The sequence below is a fragment of the Trachemys scripta genome, chromosome 4 (genome assembly GCF_013100865.1).
Source record: "Trachemys scripta elegans isolate TJP31775 chromosome 4, CAS_Tse_1.0, whole genome shotgun sequence".
NCBI lineage: Eukaryota > Metazoa > Chordata > Testudines > Emydidae > Trachemys > Trachemys scripta.
Window position 1 is genome coordinate 48,591,425 of NC_048301.1, and position 11,013 is coordinate 48,602,437.

Here is an 11,013-nt window from a genome sequence, read left to right on the forward strand (position 1 = left end):
ACCATTTTAGCAAAAATAAATCCTTTGGGAACATTGTTTATATTACTATAGATAATACTAGGTTTATTTGTTTGTTTTTTAAAGTAAAACACATTATAGTGGCATCATTCACGAGATGACAATTAGACGGTGAGTCAACATTTTCATTATAAACTATTTTCTGTTCATCACAGTCCAGTAAAAATTTGCTGTGAACTTAAAGTTGGAATGTAAAGTCTTGGCCAAGAAGGTCCGATTCACTGATTTATTTCAAAATACACCATCAATTTGAAATCCAGTTAGTTGAAAAAAAAAAAGTAAACAGTAATTTCAGGTACTATGACTACAAATTTAAGGTTTTACTTTCACATTCTCCTTTTTGATTTTTAAAAGTTTTATTTTCTTTGTGGCTGTAAGATGGCATAAACAGGACAAAATGAATGGCAATACCAAAGACTGATACCAGCTGCAGACAGAATACTGTCAAATGAGAGGTAAACAAACATAACAGAAAAAAAAAATCTTCTATGCTTTTGGTTATAACCAACTTGGAGTTACTCATAATTCTAGCATATAAATGTTTTCAGACATAACTGATCTTTCATTTGATGTATCCCCTTTAATATATAAACTGCACACCAATTCTTAAAAGCAGAGGAGAGGAGAAGGAAAGAAATCTGGGTTCAGAAATCAGTATCATCTTTCAAGTTGTACAACTGAGAAGACAGTAAGGAAGTTATTCTAAAAGACTAAACACTTAAGAACAAGAGGAATTAAGAGTAATTTCAACTAGGAATAACAGAATGAAATTAAAGAAAGAAAAACAGTTTTGCTGAGTAGCAGTGAAAAGTTCCTGACAGGTGTATTAGACTGATGAAGATCTTTCATGGAAAGTGGTAGATGTTGCATCAGTTGGAGCATTAACAAGACGGACAAAGGAAAAAATTGAAAGGAGGGTTGGCATTAGCAGGAACATGAACTACATGACCCAGCAGTTCTCTTTCCATCTCATTCATATATAGAGATAGCTATATATAGGTAGATATACAGATATCGAACTAGAAAATCACACACAAATAGACAATGAAATGCCTTTTAAATAAATACACGAGAAAGTAATAAACCTGTTAAAGAAATAAGCTATGAGTAGGCATTTAACATTACTACTATATTGTTCCCTAAAGGGAAGCAAGACTTTCTTCTAAGTACACCTTTATAACCCTACCTCTAAATGTTCCATGTTTACAAAGTTTTGTAAACTTACAAATGTGCATTTTCTAGAAATTCATGATAAGACATGAGCTTTAAAGTCTTATTCTATTCAACATAAAATAATTACACTGAAGTATCATTAAAGATACAATTAAAAGATGAATTTCTAGACACTTTCCCTAGTGTTTTTGATTGCTGTGAGTTCAGAGCTTTGTTTTGTTTCATTTCTAAAATCCCCTACCTTCCAAGATTTTGGGGTTACTAAAGGATCACACAATTTCTATGTTTGGGTCCCTAAAAGAAGGGCTTTCTGAATTAAAGCATATTGAAAAAATGCAAGACATCATTGCAAAAAGAGTTGCTTTGAATTGCCTATGTCTTGCCATAGGACTTTGTCTGGACGGGTTTTTAAATTTCAAAATGTTGTTGTTATGTTTTTTTATAACAATATGTAGCGATCAGTATCCATTCACTTCTATTAATTTTTTAGAACATTATGAAGATCGAAAACTTAAACTTACCCTGATAGAAGCAAGGTACCAAGCAAGAAGATGGTTAACTTGCAGGGATTTCCCTGCAGTGATGTCACACATTTAAACTATCTCCTTCAATGAGTCCTTCCTTGAGGGATCTGAAAATGAACACATGATCCATTAATACTTTCAAAATTATAAAGGCATAAGAAAACCAGCATTGGGCTAAGGAACAAAACATTTTATTTTGTTCATCAGAAAGATTTACTTTAGTTTAAATCTACAAATACATGTAATTTCAGAGGCAAAATCCAAGTCAGAACTCCATCCTTAACTTATGCTGTTGTGCAAAAATCCTCACCACCATCGCATACAGCTGAGATAGAAACTTAGGCCAAGATTTTCTAAATCACTTGTGATTTTGAGAACCCAACTTGACATCGAGTCCTGATTTTTAGATGGTGGATGTGCTCAGTCTTTTCTGAACATCAGGCCCCTTAATGGCGCCTCATTTTGGACATCCAAAAACTGATACAACCAAAATCACTAGGATGAATTTATTTTTGTAAGTCTGACTCCTTAATATTAAAATATAACATAGGTGAATTACATTTGTTTCTGCATATATGTATCTTAAAAATACTTACAAGAAATATATTTTTAAAATACAGTTATATATAACATTACAAGCTACTGGATAGGTTTGTAATTAGGAAGTTACAGTGGGTTACAACAATTGGAGCAGAAAAATAAAAGCATCGCTATGGCTCAAAATGACAAATCCTCAGCTTTTGGATATAAGTTTTTTGATTTTAGCCCTCCCCAAAAATTGAGTTTATACCAAGGGATGCTGCAATAAAGTAGTAAGAGAGGAAAGGGAATTAGACTTTTACGGTGCTGCCCTTTGAAAAAGCACATGAACAAAGGTTCATTTTTTCCTGTCTCTGGTGGTGGTTCAGTTCTTAATTAAATATTAGACTGATCTGATTTTATTTTGGGGGCGGAGGAAGATGTACAATTAAACCTTGAGTACCGGGAAACATTCACTAGGTTTTAGTGTTCAAGGCTGGGTATGAACTATATTGATGATGCATACACCAGAGCCATTGAACCACCAGTATTCATTTCATTACTTTCAGACATCTCAAGATGTTCCAGGATGTTAGTTACCAAGAGTTACCCTTAGATGTTACTTGTGAGGGCCTTTGTAAAGTGAGTTGGTAGTCTCAGTCCATCGCCTAGTGGACAAGAGTGGACGCACCTCACTTCAAATCAATACTCATGCACATTAAACAAAGCAGTTTAGGAATGCTTGCACTGCCTCTGAACATATTTTACTCTTAAGTATCCAAGACTGTCAACTGGACACCTTTCATAAGCATTAATAATTTTAGTAAGAGTGACTATAACCAAACTGAATTATTTATAAAAAGTGATTGAAAATGTGTAAATAACTTTCAAAAATTATTTTAAAGGGTTAAAAACTCTCAAACACTAAAGCAAGGAAGAAATCATTCAGGCTATATGTCAGGAAATAAGTGCAACACAGGAATAACTAACAAGAATAAATACGGGAACAAACTACAGGCCTGTCGCATCTTACGCTGGGGTTACGTTCCGCAGTCAGCACGTAAAGCGAAAATCGCGTATAGTCAAAATTACATTGAGTGTAATGGCGGGCGGAATCAGCCGCACTACGGGTCAGTATTAAAATTGTTCTTTTTCTCTTTTGTTTGTTTGTTTTGTTTTTGCCGACCGCGTAAAGCTGAAATCGCTCATGTTAAATGCGCGTAAGATGCAACAGACCTGTACCAAGAGAGGGCTTGAGCACTAACACTGCAGGTATTTCAAGATCAGAGAAGACATTAGTTTAAATGGTACAGTAAGTAGTAATGCAAAATAGATGGAGGAGGAGACTGGGTGATCCAAATTTTTGTTTGTTTTTCTTTATTATATGAAGTCTAAATATATCACATTACATTTTTAAAGAGCAATTAATCCTCATTCCAAAGCTATAAAGAAACTGCTATCCTCATTTTACAAACTGGGACGGCCAGAAAAATTAAGTGCTTTGCCCAAAGTGGAACCAAAAAAAAAAAATACAATGGCAAAACTCGGGTTAAAAGCAAATGTTCCAAGTTCTCAGTCCCTTTCTCAACCCACTAGATTTTCCATTTTATCTCTGACTGACTAATATTACATTCAGTTTGAAAATCCCCAATTCTCTTTTATGATTTAACATAATCTAAAAATTATTTCCACTTTTAAAAACAAAACACCCCACAGAGCTCTCAGGATGGGATCTTGTATTCCAATTCCAAGAGTAACTATATTTTGACTATTGGTAATTTCACATGGTGCTCACCAACTAAGTTTACCATTTGCTAATTTGAAATTTCTCTCTAAAAATCCTAGGAAGAATTTTTATGACTATTACATTACTGTATTCAGATAAAAAGTTAACTACAAGTAGAGATTACAATCAGGAACCTCCCACAACGTGTTTTCTTGAAATCTCAAACAACTGTTTTATGAAGACACACATGTTGGCAAATAGTAATGGTTCAAATTACCATCATTATTCAAGTCTGAACTTTTTTTCTCTAAATTAGGCTATTGGTCTTCTACAGAGGATTTTCAAATATCTGAAAGACAACTGTTAAATTTAGATACAATACCATTATTTAAACAGAAGCAAAAAGTAAAACTGTAACACAAAATCAGACGAGGCCTGATCTTGTAGTCATTGTGCAGGAGCAACTCCCACTAAAGATATTCATGCTGTTCAACAAAAGTTTCTCAGTGCAAAGACTGCAGGATCAGGCTCTCCATTTACAGATAACATTATAGTTACTCAAAGACCACAAAAGTGTTGCTGGAAGGAAGATTACCAAGAGGAATTATGGGGAATTCAAGACAGAACCTGCAAGATAATGGGATAAAGGAAGTGATGAAGGGGGGAGAGGGGAAGAAAAAAAAAATCATAAATTAGAGGAAGAAACTGTGAAACTAAACTAAAACCTGTCTAGCATGTGGAAGAAAAGAGAATAAATGCAATCACTAAAAGGACAGAGAAAATAGCGGAGCAGAACTCAGCAACCCATATGTGTTGTGTCATGTAAATCAAATGTCCCTTTTAAGGAGGAATTGTGATATATGGCCTAGGCCACAGTACTAGAAGTCAGGAGATCTGGGTTCTATTTCTAGTTCTGCCACTGACTTGTGTGACCTTGGGCAAATCAAACATCTTTGTCTCAGTTTCCCTCTCTACAAATGTGAGTAAGCATTATTTTCATTTTACAAAGTGTTTAGAGATCTATGCATAAAAAGCACACTCCAAGTAGCAAATATTATTAACTATTATAAAGAAAGAGATACTCTGATACTTTAGGCCAAGTTTTACCTTTGAAAACATTTTGCAAATATCTTCCAGTGCTAAAATAATTGCTCACTGCAGTAGCGGTATCAAATTATCTGGGATTTACTCAATGTTTTCTCTAGTAACTGCCCATTTACAGTAGAACATCTCTATGCATGGTGACTAAATTTTGAAGTCACAAATTACTCATTCACTCCAGACATCCACTTAGACAAAACTTTTATTCCTTCAATAAAGGTAAATTCACATATAGAATCAACTCTGGAGGCTGCTTTATAGAAAATTTTAAAAATATCCCAAAGTCTCATCCCAAATAAATGTTTTAAAACTATATGTAAGGCATCCTCCAGGAGTGCCACTATATTTACCTTTAGTTTTACCTCGATTTACTTTTAGTTAAGAAAGTACGCTTGGGGGTCTGATAAGATTGCCGGCATCCTTTAATACCTTTATTAAATGGAATGGAATTATTTTTAGTAGCATTATTAATAAAGATGCTCCGAAAACTTGAATACACTAATATGGTTATGTAAACTTCATAGAGAAAATTTCTGTGAAAATAAAGACCTACCGGACAAAGAAAACTTTTTAGCTTTAACCTCAAAAAACAAACTGTTTGTTTATACCTGTGCTAACAATAGGATTTTAAGACAATTTGCTCTGAGCATAAAATATTTAATTGGATTATGTTACCCATGCCGCACCTTAGCAAAAATAAAGCCTAACACCACCAAAAGAAGAAACTTGGCTGTAAGTCTTTCATTTTATTGAGTTGTTCACAATTGCACCATTAAACCTATTTACATTCCAATCAAGCTTATAAAAGATATGTTTTAGTAATTTGTATATTCAGTGTTTAGAATGTTATTTTTCCAGATTAAAAGCAACAAGCTAGTGATAATGTAACAAACTCTTAAAGTAGTGTTCTGACACTGTATGATGTACTATATGGCCTCTAAAAATATCACCATTGTATTAACTGCACATTTACTACATTATAGTAAAATTAGTATATTTAAGTTGTAGCATATTACCATAAACAAAAACAATAGTCACAGGGAAAAAATATAAGCCCCCATGTCAAAAATGTACCTGGATGCTTACTTATAAACCTGCCAGTTTTAAATATGCACTGTTAATTCTTTTTTTTTAAAAGCGTAATTCTGGGATTACAGTAACTGTTGTCACAGCTGAAAACAGTTTTCATACCACAGAACCTTATAAGGTAGGACACAGTGACATCAACACAATAGAAAAATACCACCTATTAAACTCCTCATTCATATATGAAATGGGTATACCAGTATCAGTGCTGTAATTCATTTCAATAGTAGTGAAAGCCTTCCAAAGACACACAGTTAAAATGGACGTGCGATTGATCAGCAAATGCAGTGATCCATTTCAGTTTTATTCTGCAGTGCACACTTTTAAAAAAAATTCTGCCAATCTCTACTACCTAAGCAAAAAAAATTAATCATCTGTGTGAATCTCAACTTAAGGATACACACACACACACCTCTACACTATTTTGTTTTAGATTTAAAATGTTTGACTCCCACTTATTAGGCAAATCCTTAGCACTGAGGATACCAAAAGCCTCATATACAGAGGGGGCAAAAAAGGGGGGTGGCTTCCCATTTTCTCTGTTACTGATCTTAAATTTTTAAACAGATCCAGTGTCCTCCCTATATCATGCATCTGCAACACCATATTGTTATTTCTATATGTATCTCTGGGGCTTTCTTTGGGTGGAGAAAGTCTAAAGGTTACACCGGTTGAAGAGATATTAAATGCTGTAAATTGCAACATCTCATCCTGGATCCCCTATTTCAAAAACCCACCTGGTGGAAAAATAGAAACGCACACAGATCATTAAGGGAGCGAAGTTTGCTGAGATTTAATTTCAAGGAATTTTTGAGGCGTAGGGGAAGGGGACGAGGGTGGGAGAACTGAGAACAGTTGAAATCCATTAGAGAAGGGAAGAGAAGAGAAAGGAAGAATTAGGAGGAAGGAAGGAAGGCGAGAGGACTAGGATAGCTCCCCCCACAACCGTGACCAGCTGGCAGCTTCGTACGGCAAGCTCAGACCCTCCCATTGCTCAGGCCTTGCCCTTCACCTGTCTGGGACCAGGCAGCGCACTCCTCTCCCGCCCTCCCCCGCGCGTAGGTGCCGGGCGGCGCTGGGGCAGCCGGCTCCCCGGTTCCGCCGCTCCCGGCGGGCAGCACTCCCAGCCCTCCGAACTGGTTACACCCAGCGACGGCAGCAGCTCCCTTTTCTCCGCCGGCCGGCCCCGGCCGCCCGGGTGGGATCCCAGGGGAACGGATTCTTTCCCCTACCTCGCGCGGTCGGGATCCGGCTCCTCCGCGGCGGCGGGGGTAGTAGCATTCCCGGGACGGTCTCTCCTCGCCAGCGGCTTCTCCTCCCCGCCGGGCTTCCTAGACTCGCCGGCCCTCAGCGCTCTTGGCCGCCGCGGCCCCGTCCCGCCTCCCCGACGCTCTCGGCTCAGTAATGGCGGCCGCTGAGCCTCCCCGGCTCTCGCTTCGCTGACGGAGTCTCTCTCTCCCCCTAACTTTACCTCAGCAGCTTCCCTGCCGCCGCGCGACTCCGCGCTCCCGAGGCCCGGCCGGCTGCGCGTGCGCGGGAAGAACCTCTTCTGCTCCCGCGAATTCCCTGGGAAGCTGGGCGGAAGCGCGCCTTCCTGCACTCCCAGTGCGCGTATCCGTACGGGCGCGGGCTGACAAGGCTGATTTATTCCCTCTTGGCTAAATGGCTAGTCCAAGGAACTGGTAGAGGGTGAGACTCCGGTTCTAATCCCACCTCAGGCGGTGATTAAGGGCTACGTGTGCGGCCCTGGACAAGAGACACTTAAGCCAAGCTTTTTGAAAGCAGCTGTCCAAAACATTGGGCAGATGAAGATGGTCTTTTAAAACAGGGGCAACTTAACCTTTGCACACACACACACACACACCCCTTCTCCCCTCTATAAAGTGGCGTAGTGACACTTGCCTACCTAAGATCATAGTTTGCGAAATTTAATTCCCACAGGAAAAAAAGCAAGAATTAGAAGTGTAAGGACACAACGATCAATAATACAGCCTATGAAATTTGCTTAACACTCCCCATTCTAAGACTGTTTTCAAGTGCTTATAATTTTGCCAAACTATAACTGTTTGGGCTGAGAATTCCAGCAAACACCCACTGCTCCTCAAAGTCATCTAAGGAGTCAGTAGACACACTCTCCCCAGAGGCATGATCGGACCAGGACGGAAAAGGACCCACCCTTGTAGAACAGTTGTAGAACATTCTCCTCCCTGCCCTGTTCTCCACTTTCCTTCTCCTGCTGTGCTGGATGGCTGTCTTAGCCAGCACCAGGAGCAGGTTGACAAGGAAGTCTCGCAACTTTCTGAGGCCACAGATGGTGTGTGAGTGAATCAGGAGGTGCGGGAAGAAGTGTAGCCAGAACTTCAGTAGGAGGTTCTGGAGGTGCTGGAAGAAGGGCTGCAACCTGACGCGTTCTGTGCAGATGTGCACCAGGTACACAAAAGGGACAGTTTTTGGGGGAGTTTGTGTTTGTGAACCACACCAAGTACACAGCTGTGCTCGGAGTTCTATGAAGGAACTGCCAACCATAGGCAATGCATGGGGATTGGGCATGCAGGGTCAAGTACACCTCGCACCCCCAGATTTCTGCTTGGCCTGCCAGGAGGAGGGAAAAGGGGTCTGTCCTTGTCTCACTGCACCTGCCCCCTGGCACACTCAGCCCCTGTCACTGGCAACCGGGCTTGGTTGGGGACCAGCCACTTTTCACATCCACTGCTCCAAATGTGCCAGGGGGCAGTGGGAGAAGGACAGAGCCCCCCTTTCCCCTGCAGATAATTCTGGTGGGGCAGCACAAGCACGGTGGGCCTGGACCGGAGGCAGAGTAGGGGGGGTCACTGGGCAGAGAAGACGTGGGGTGGTAACGTGTCCTCCCCTTTAGATTGTGCCCCGCCCCCATCAGGAGGCACAAGTCGTCTATGACATCAACTAATATCCCTGGCGGGCTGTGGGACCAGAATGGAGTACAGACTGCCCCACCGGGGCTCCTCGCCCTCCTTCATTGGCAACAAGTCCCACCACTCGGTGTTGAGGCAGGACACAAGGGCAAGGTAGTGGATGGTGTGAAGCACAAGTAATACAGAAGTTTCCTGGGCGCAATTCAAAGGCAAACCAGATGAATGTTGTGCATTCGGCTCAGGTTGCATGTTGGGGTCAGCCAGGGAGGCTTACAGGACAGGGGCCCATTGATGGGTTCCAGAGGGCCAGGGTGGACAGCCTCATGCACTGGTTAAGCACCATGGGGTCCTCTCAGACCCTCCAATTATAATCTTGGAGGTCTCAGTCTGGTGGTAGCAGCCAGACTGAGACCTCCAGTGCATCAAGGGAGATTCCACCACCTGCACACATAGACAGAAGAGCCAGTCTCCTTTAGATCCTGCAATGGAACCCAGAATTCCTGAGTCTCACCATATCTCTGCTGCCAGCAAACGTCTTTGAAACGCACTGACAAAGTGTATCATCCCCTTTTAATGCTGGTCTGCATAAAGAACCATCCTTCTACTTCTATCAGTCACTCTATTCGCTCAAGCAGCAGAAGTGTATGTGTGAAGTGTATGTGTTCCAGCCCTGTTGATGATCCATGTGGGTGTCCATACAATGCTAAAAAATTAAATTTGTTTGGGTTTTTTCAATTTGCTTTTTTAAAATCATAGGAAATTAACAAAAACAAAAACCACCAAACATTAAGCCTGCAAAATCAGGCATTCCCTAATTCTAGTATTTCTTAACTTTTGAGTCCTTAACTTGGCAGATTTAATAATGTTCTTTTGTGCATAATTATATATACGTATTATCAAATTCTGGAAAGAAAATAGGAAATTAGACGGCTAGTTCAACAATCTTCTAATCCCTTCTGAAGACCCGCTTCTTCTGAGATCTTGTCTACATGAGAAAGTTACACCAATTTAACATCATTGGTTTAGAAACCAATTTTGTAAATTGGTAAAAACTACTTGTGTGAACACTTTCAGTATAAGAATACCCATATCAATTTAGCTTACATAAATTCCTCACTGGTTTAAGTTAAATCAATCTGGTCCACTTTAAAACTGAAATAAAGAGTGTCCACACAAGAGGCCTGAACTAATTTAGGGTTTTTAACAACATCCTACTTTTCCAACTTTTGAATTTTTAATCTTAACTCTAAATTGCATGACTTTCAAGTGCTTGGGGATTTTTCTTTTTCTGTTTTGTTTAAAGTTTACAACTTAGACCATTGTAATTACCTTTTACATTACTGCATATCAAGTTACAGTTTAAATTCTATCTGAAAGTTTTTGCCTCGTATCTTAAGAAAATTGTTATTTGTGTAGCTTTCTAAAAGCATTGAAATATTGATTACCTGAACATTTTAAAGTAATGAATTAAAAAATGTTTTATCCCATATACTTGTGTATAAGGCAACTCAGATATGAACCACCCATTTTGCCCGCAATTTGAATGTTAAAGTCATTCAGGGAGTAAAATTAACACAGAGTAGGCTTATATTTTTATATAAACAATAGTACTAAATGGGACCAGGAAATATCAGGATAACCTGTCCAGCAAGCCCAAACCTTAAGAGTATGAAGATGAGTCAGGCTGCCTGAATTAGGAGCATACAAATCATCATTAGAAACTGCACTCCTTCAGAGCTTGAGTAGGATTGTCCCTTCTGCTTTCAGGTCTTTGGGGAATCTCCTCACTCACGTATGAAAGCAGAGTGAGTTAACTGCCTCTGCAGCACCATTTCCTTGTTCCCCCTCCCTCAGTCCCACAAGAATGCTCCACTAGAGAAAGGGGCAGAGATTGTAAAGTCTCTTTGCAGGAGTGGGTAGAGTCGGGGTGAATGCTCATTCTTCCTCTTCTGACTTCATGGTATCTCAAACAGGT

At 39.8% G+C, this 11,013-nt stretch overlaps 1 protein-coding gene across 3 annotated transcripts in view; it reads right to left on the bottom strand.

Moving 5' to 3' along the window:
* ARHGAP5 (Rho GTPase activating protein 5) overlaps positions 1 to 7,698 on the bottom strand; it is an 82,184-nt gene extending 74,486 nt beyond the window's left edge. For 2 of the 3 annotated variants that reach the window (XM_034768681.1, XM_034768680.1), the window contains exons 1-2: positions 7,380 to 7,695; positions 1,713 to 1,822 (exon numbers count right to left, since the gene is read on the bottom strand). The gene's annotated coding sequence lies outside the window, so the exon portion shown is untranslated. Of the gene's footprint in view, positions 1 to 1,712; positions 1,823 to 7,379 lie in introns of all 3 variants that reach the window. The other variant, XM_034768682.1, reaches the window with a different exon arrangement.
* Positions 7,699 to 11,013: the final 3,315 nt, after the last annotated feature.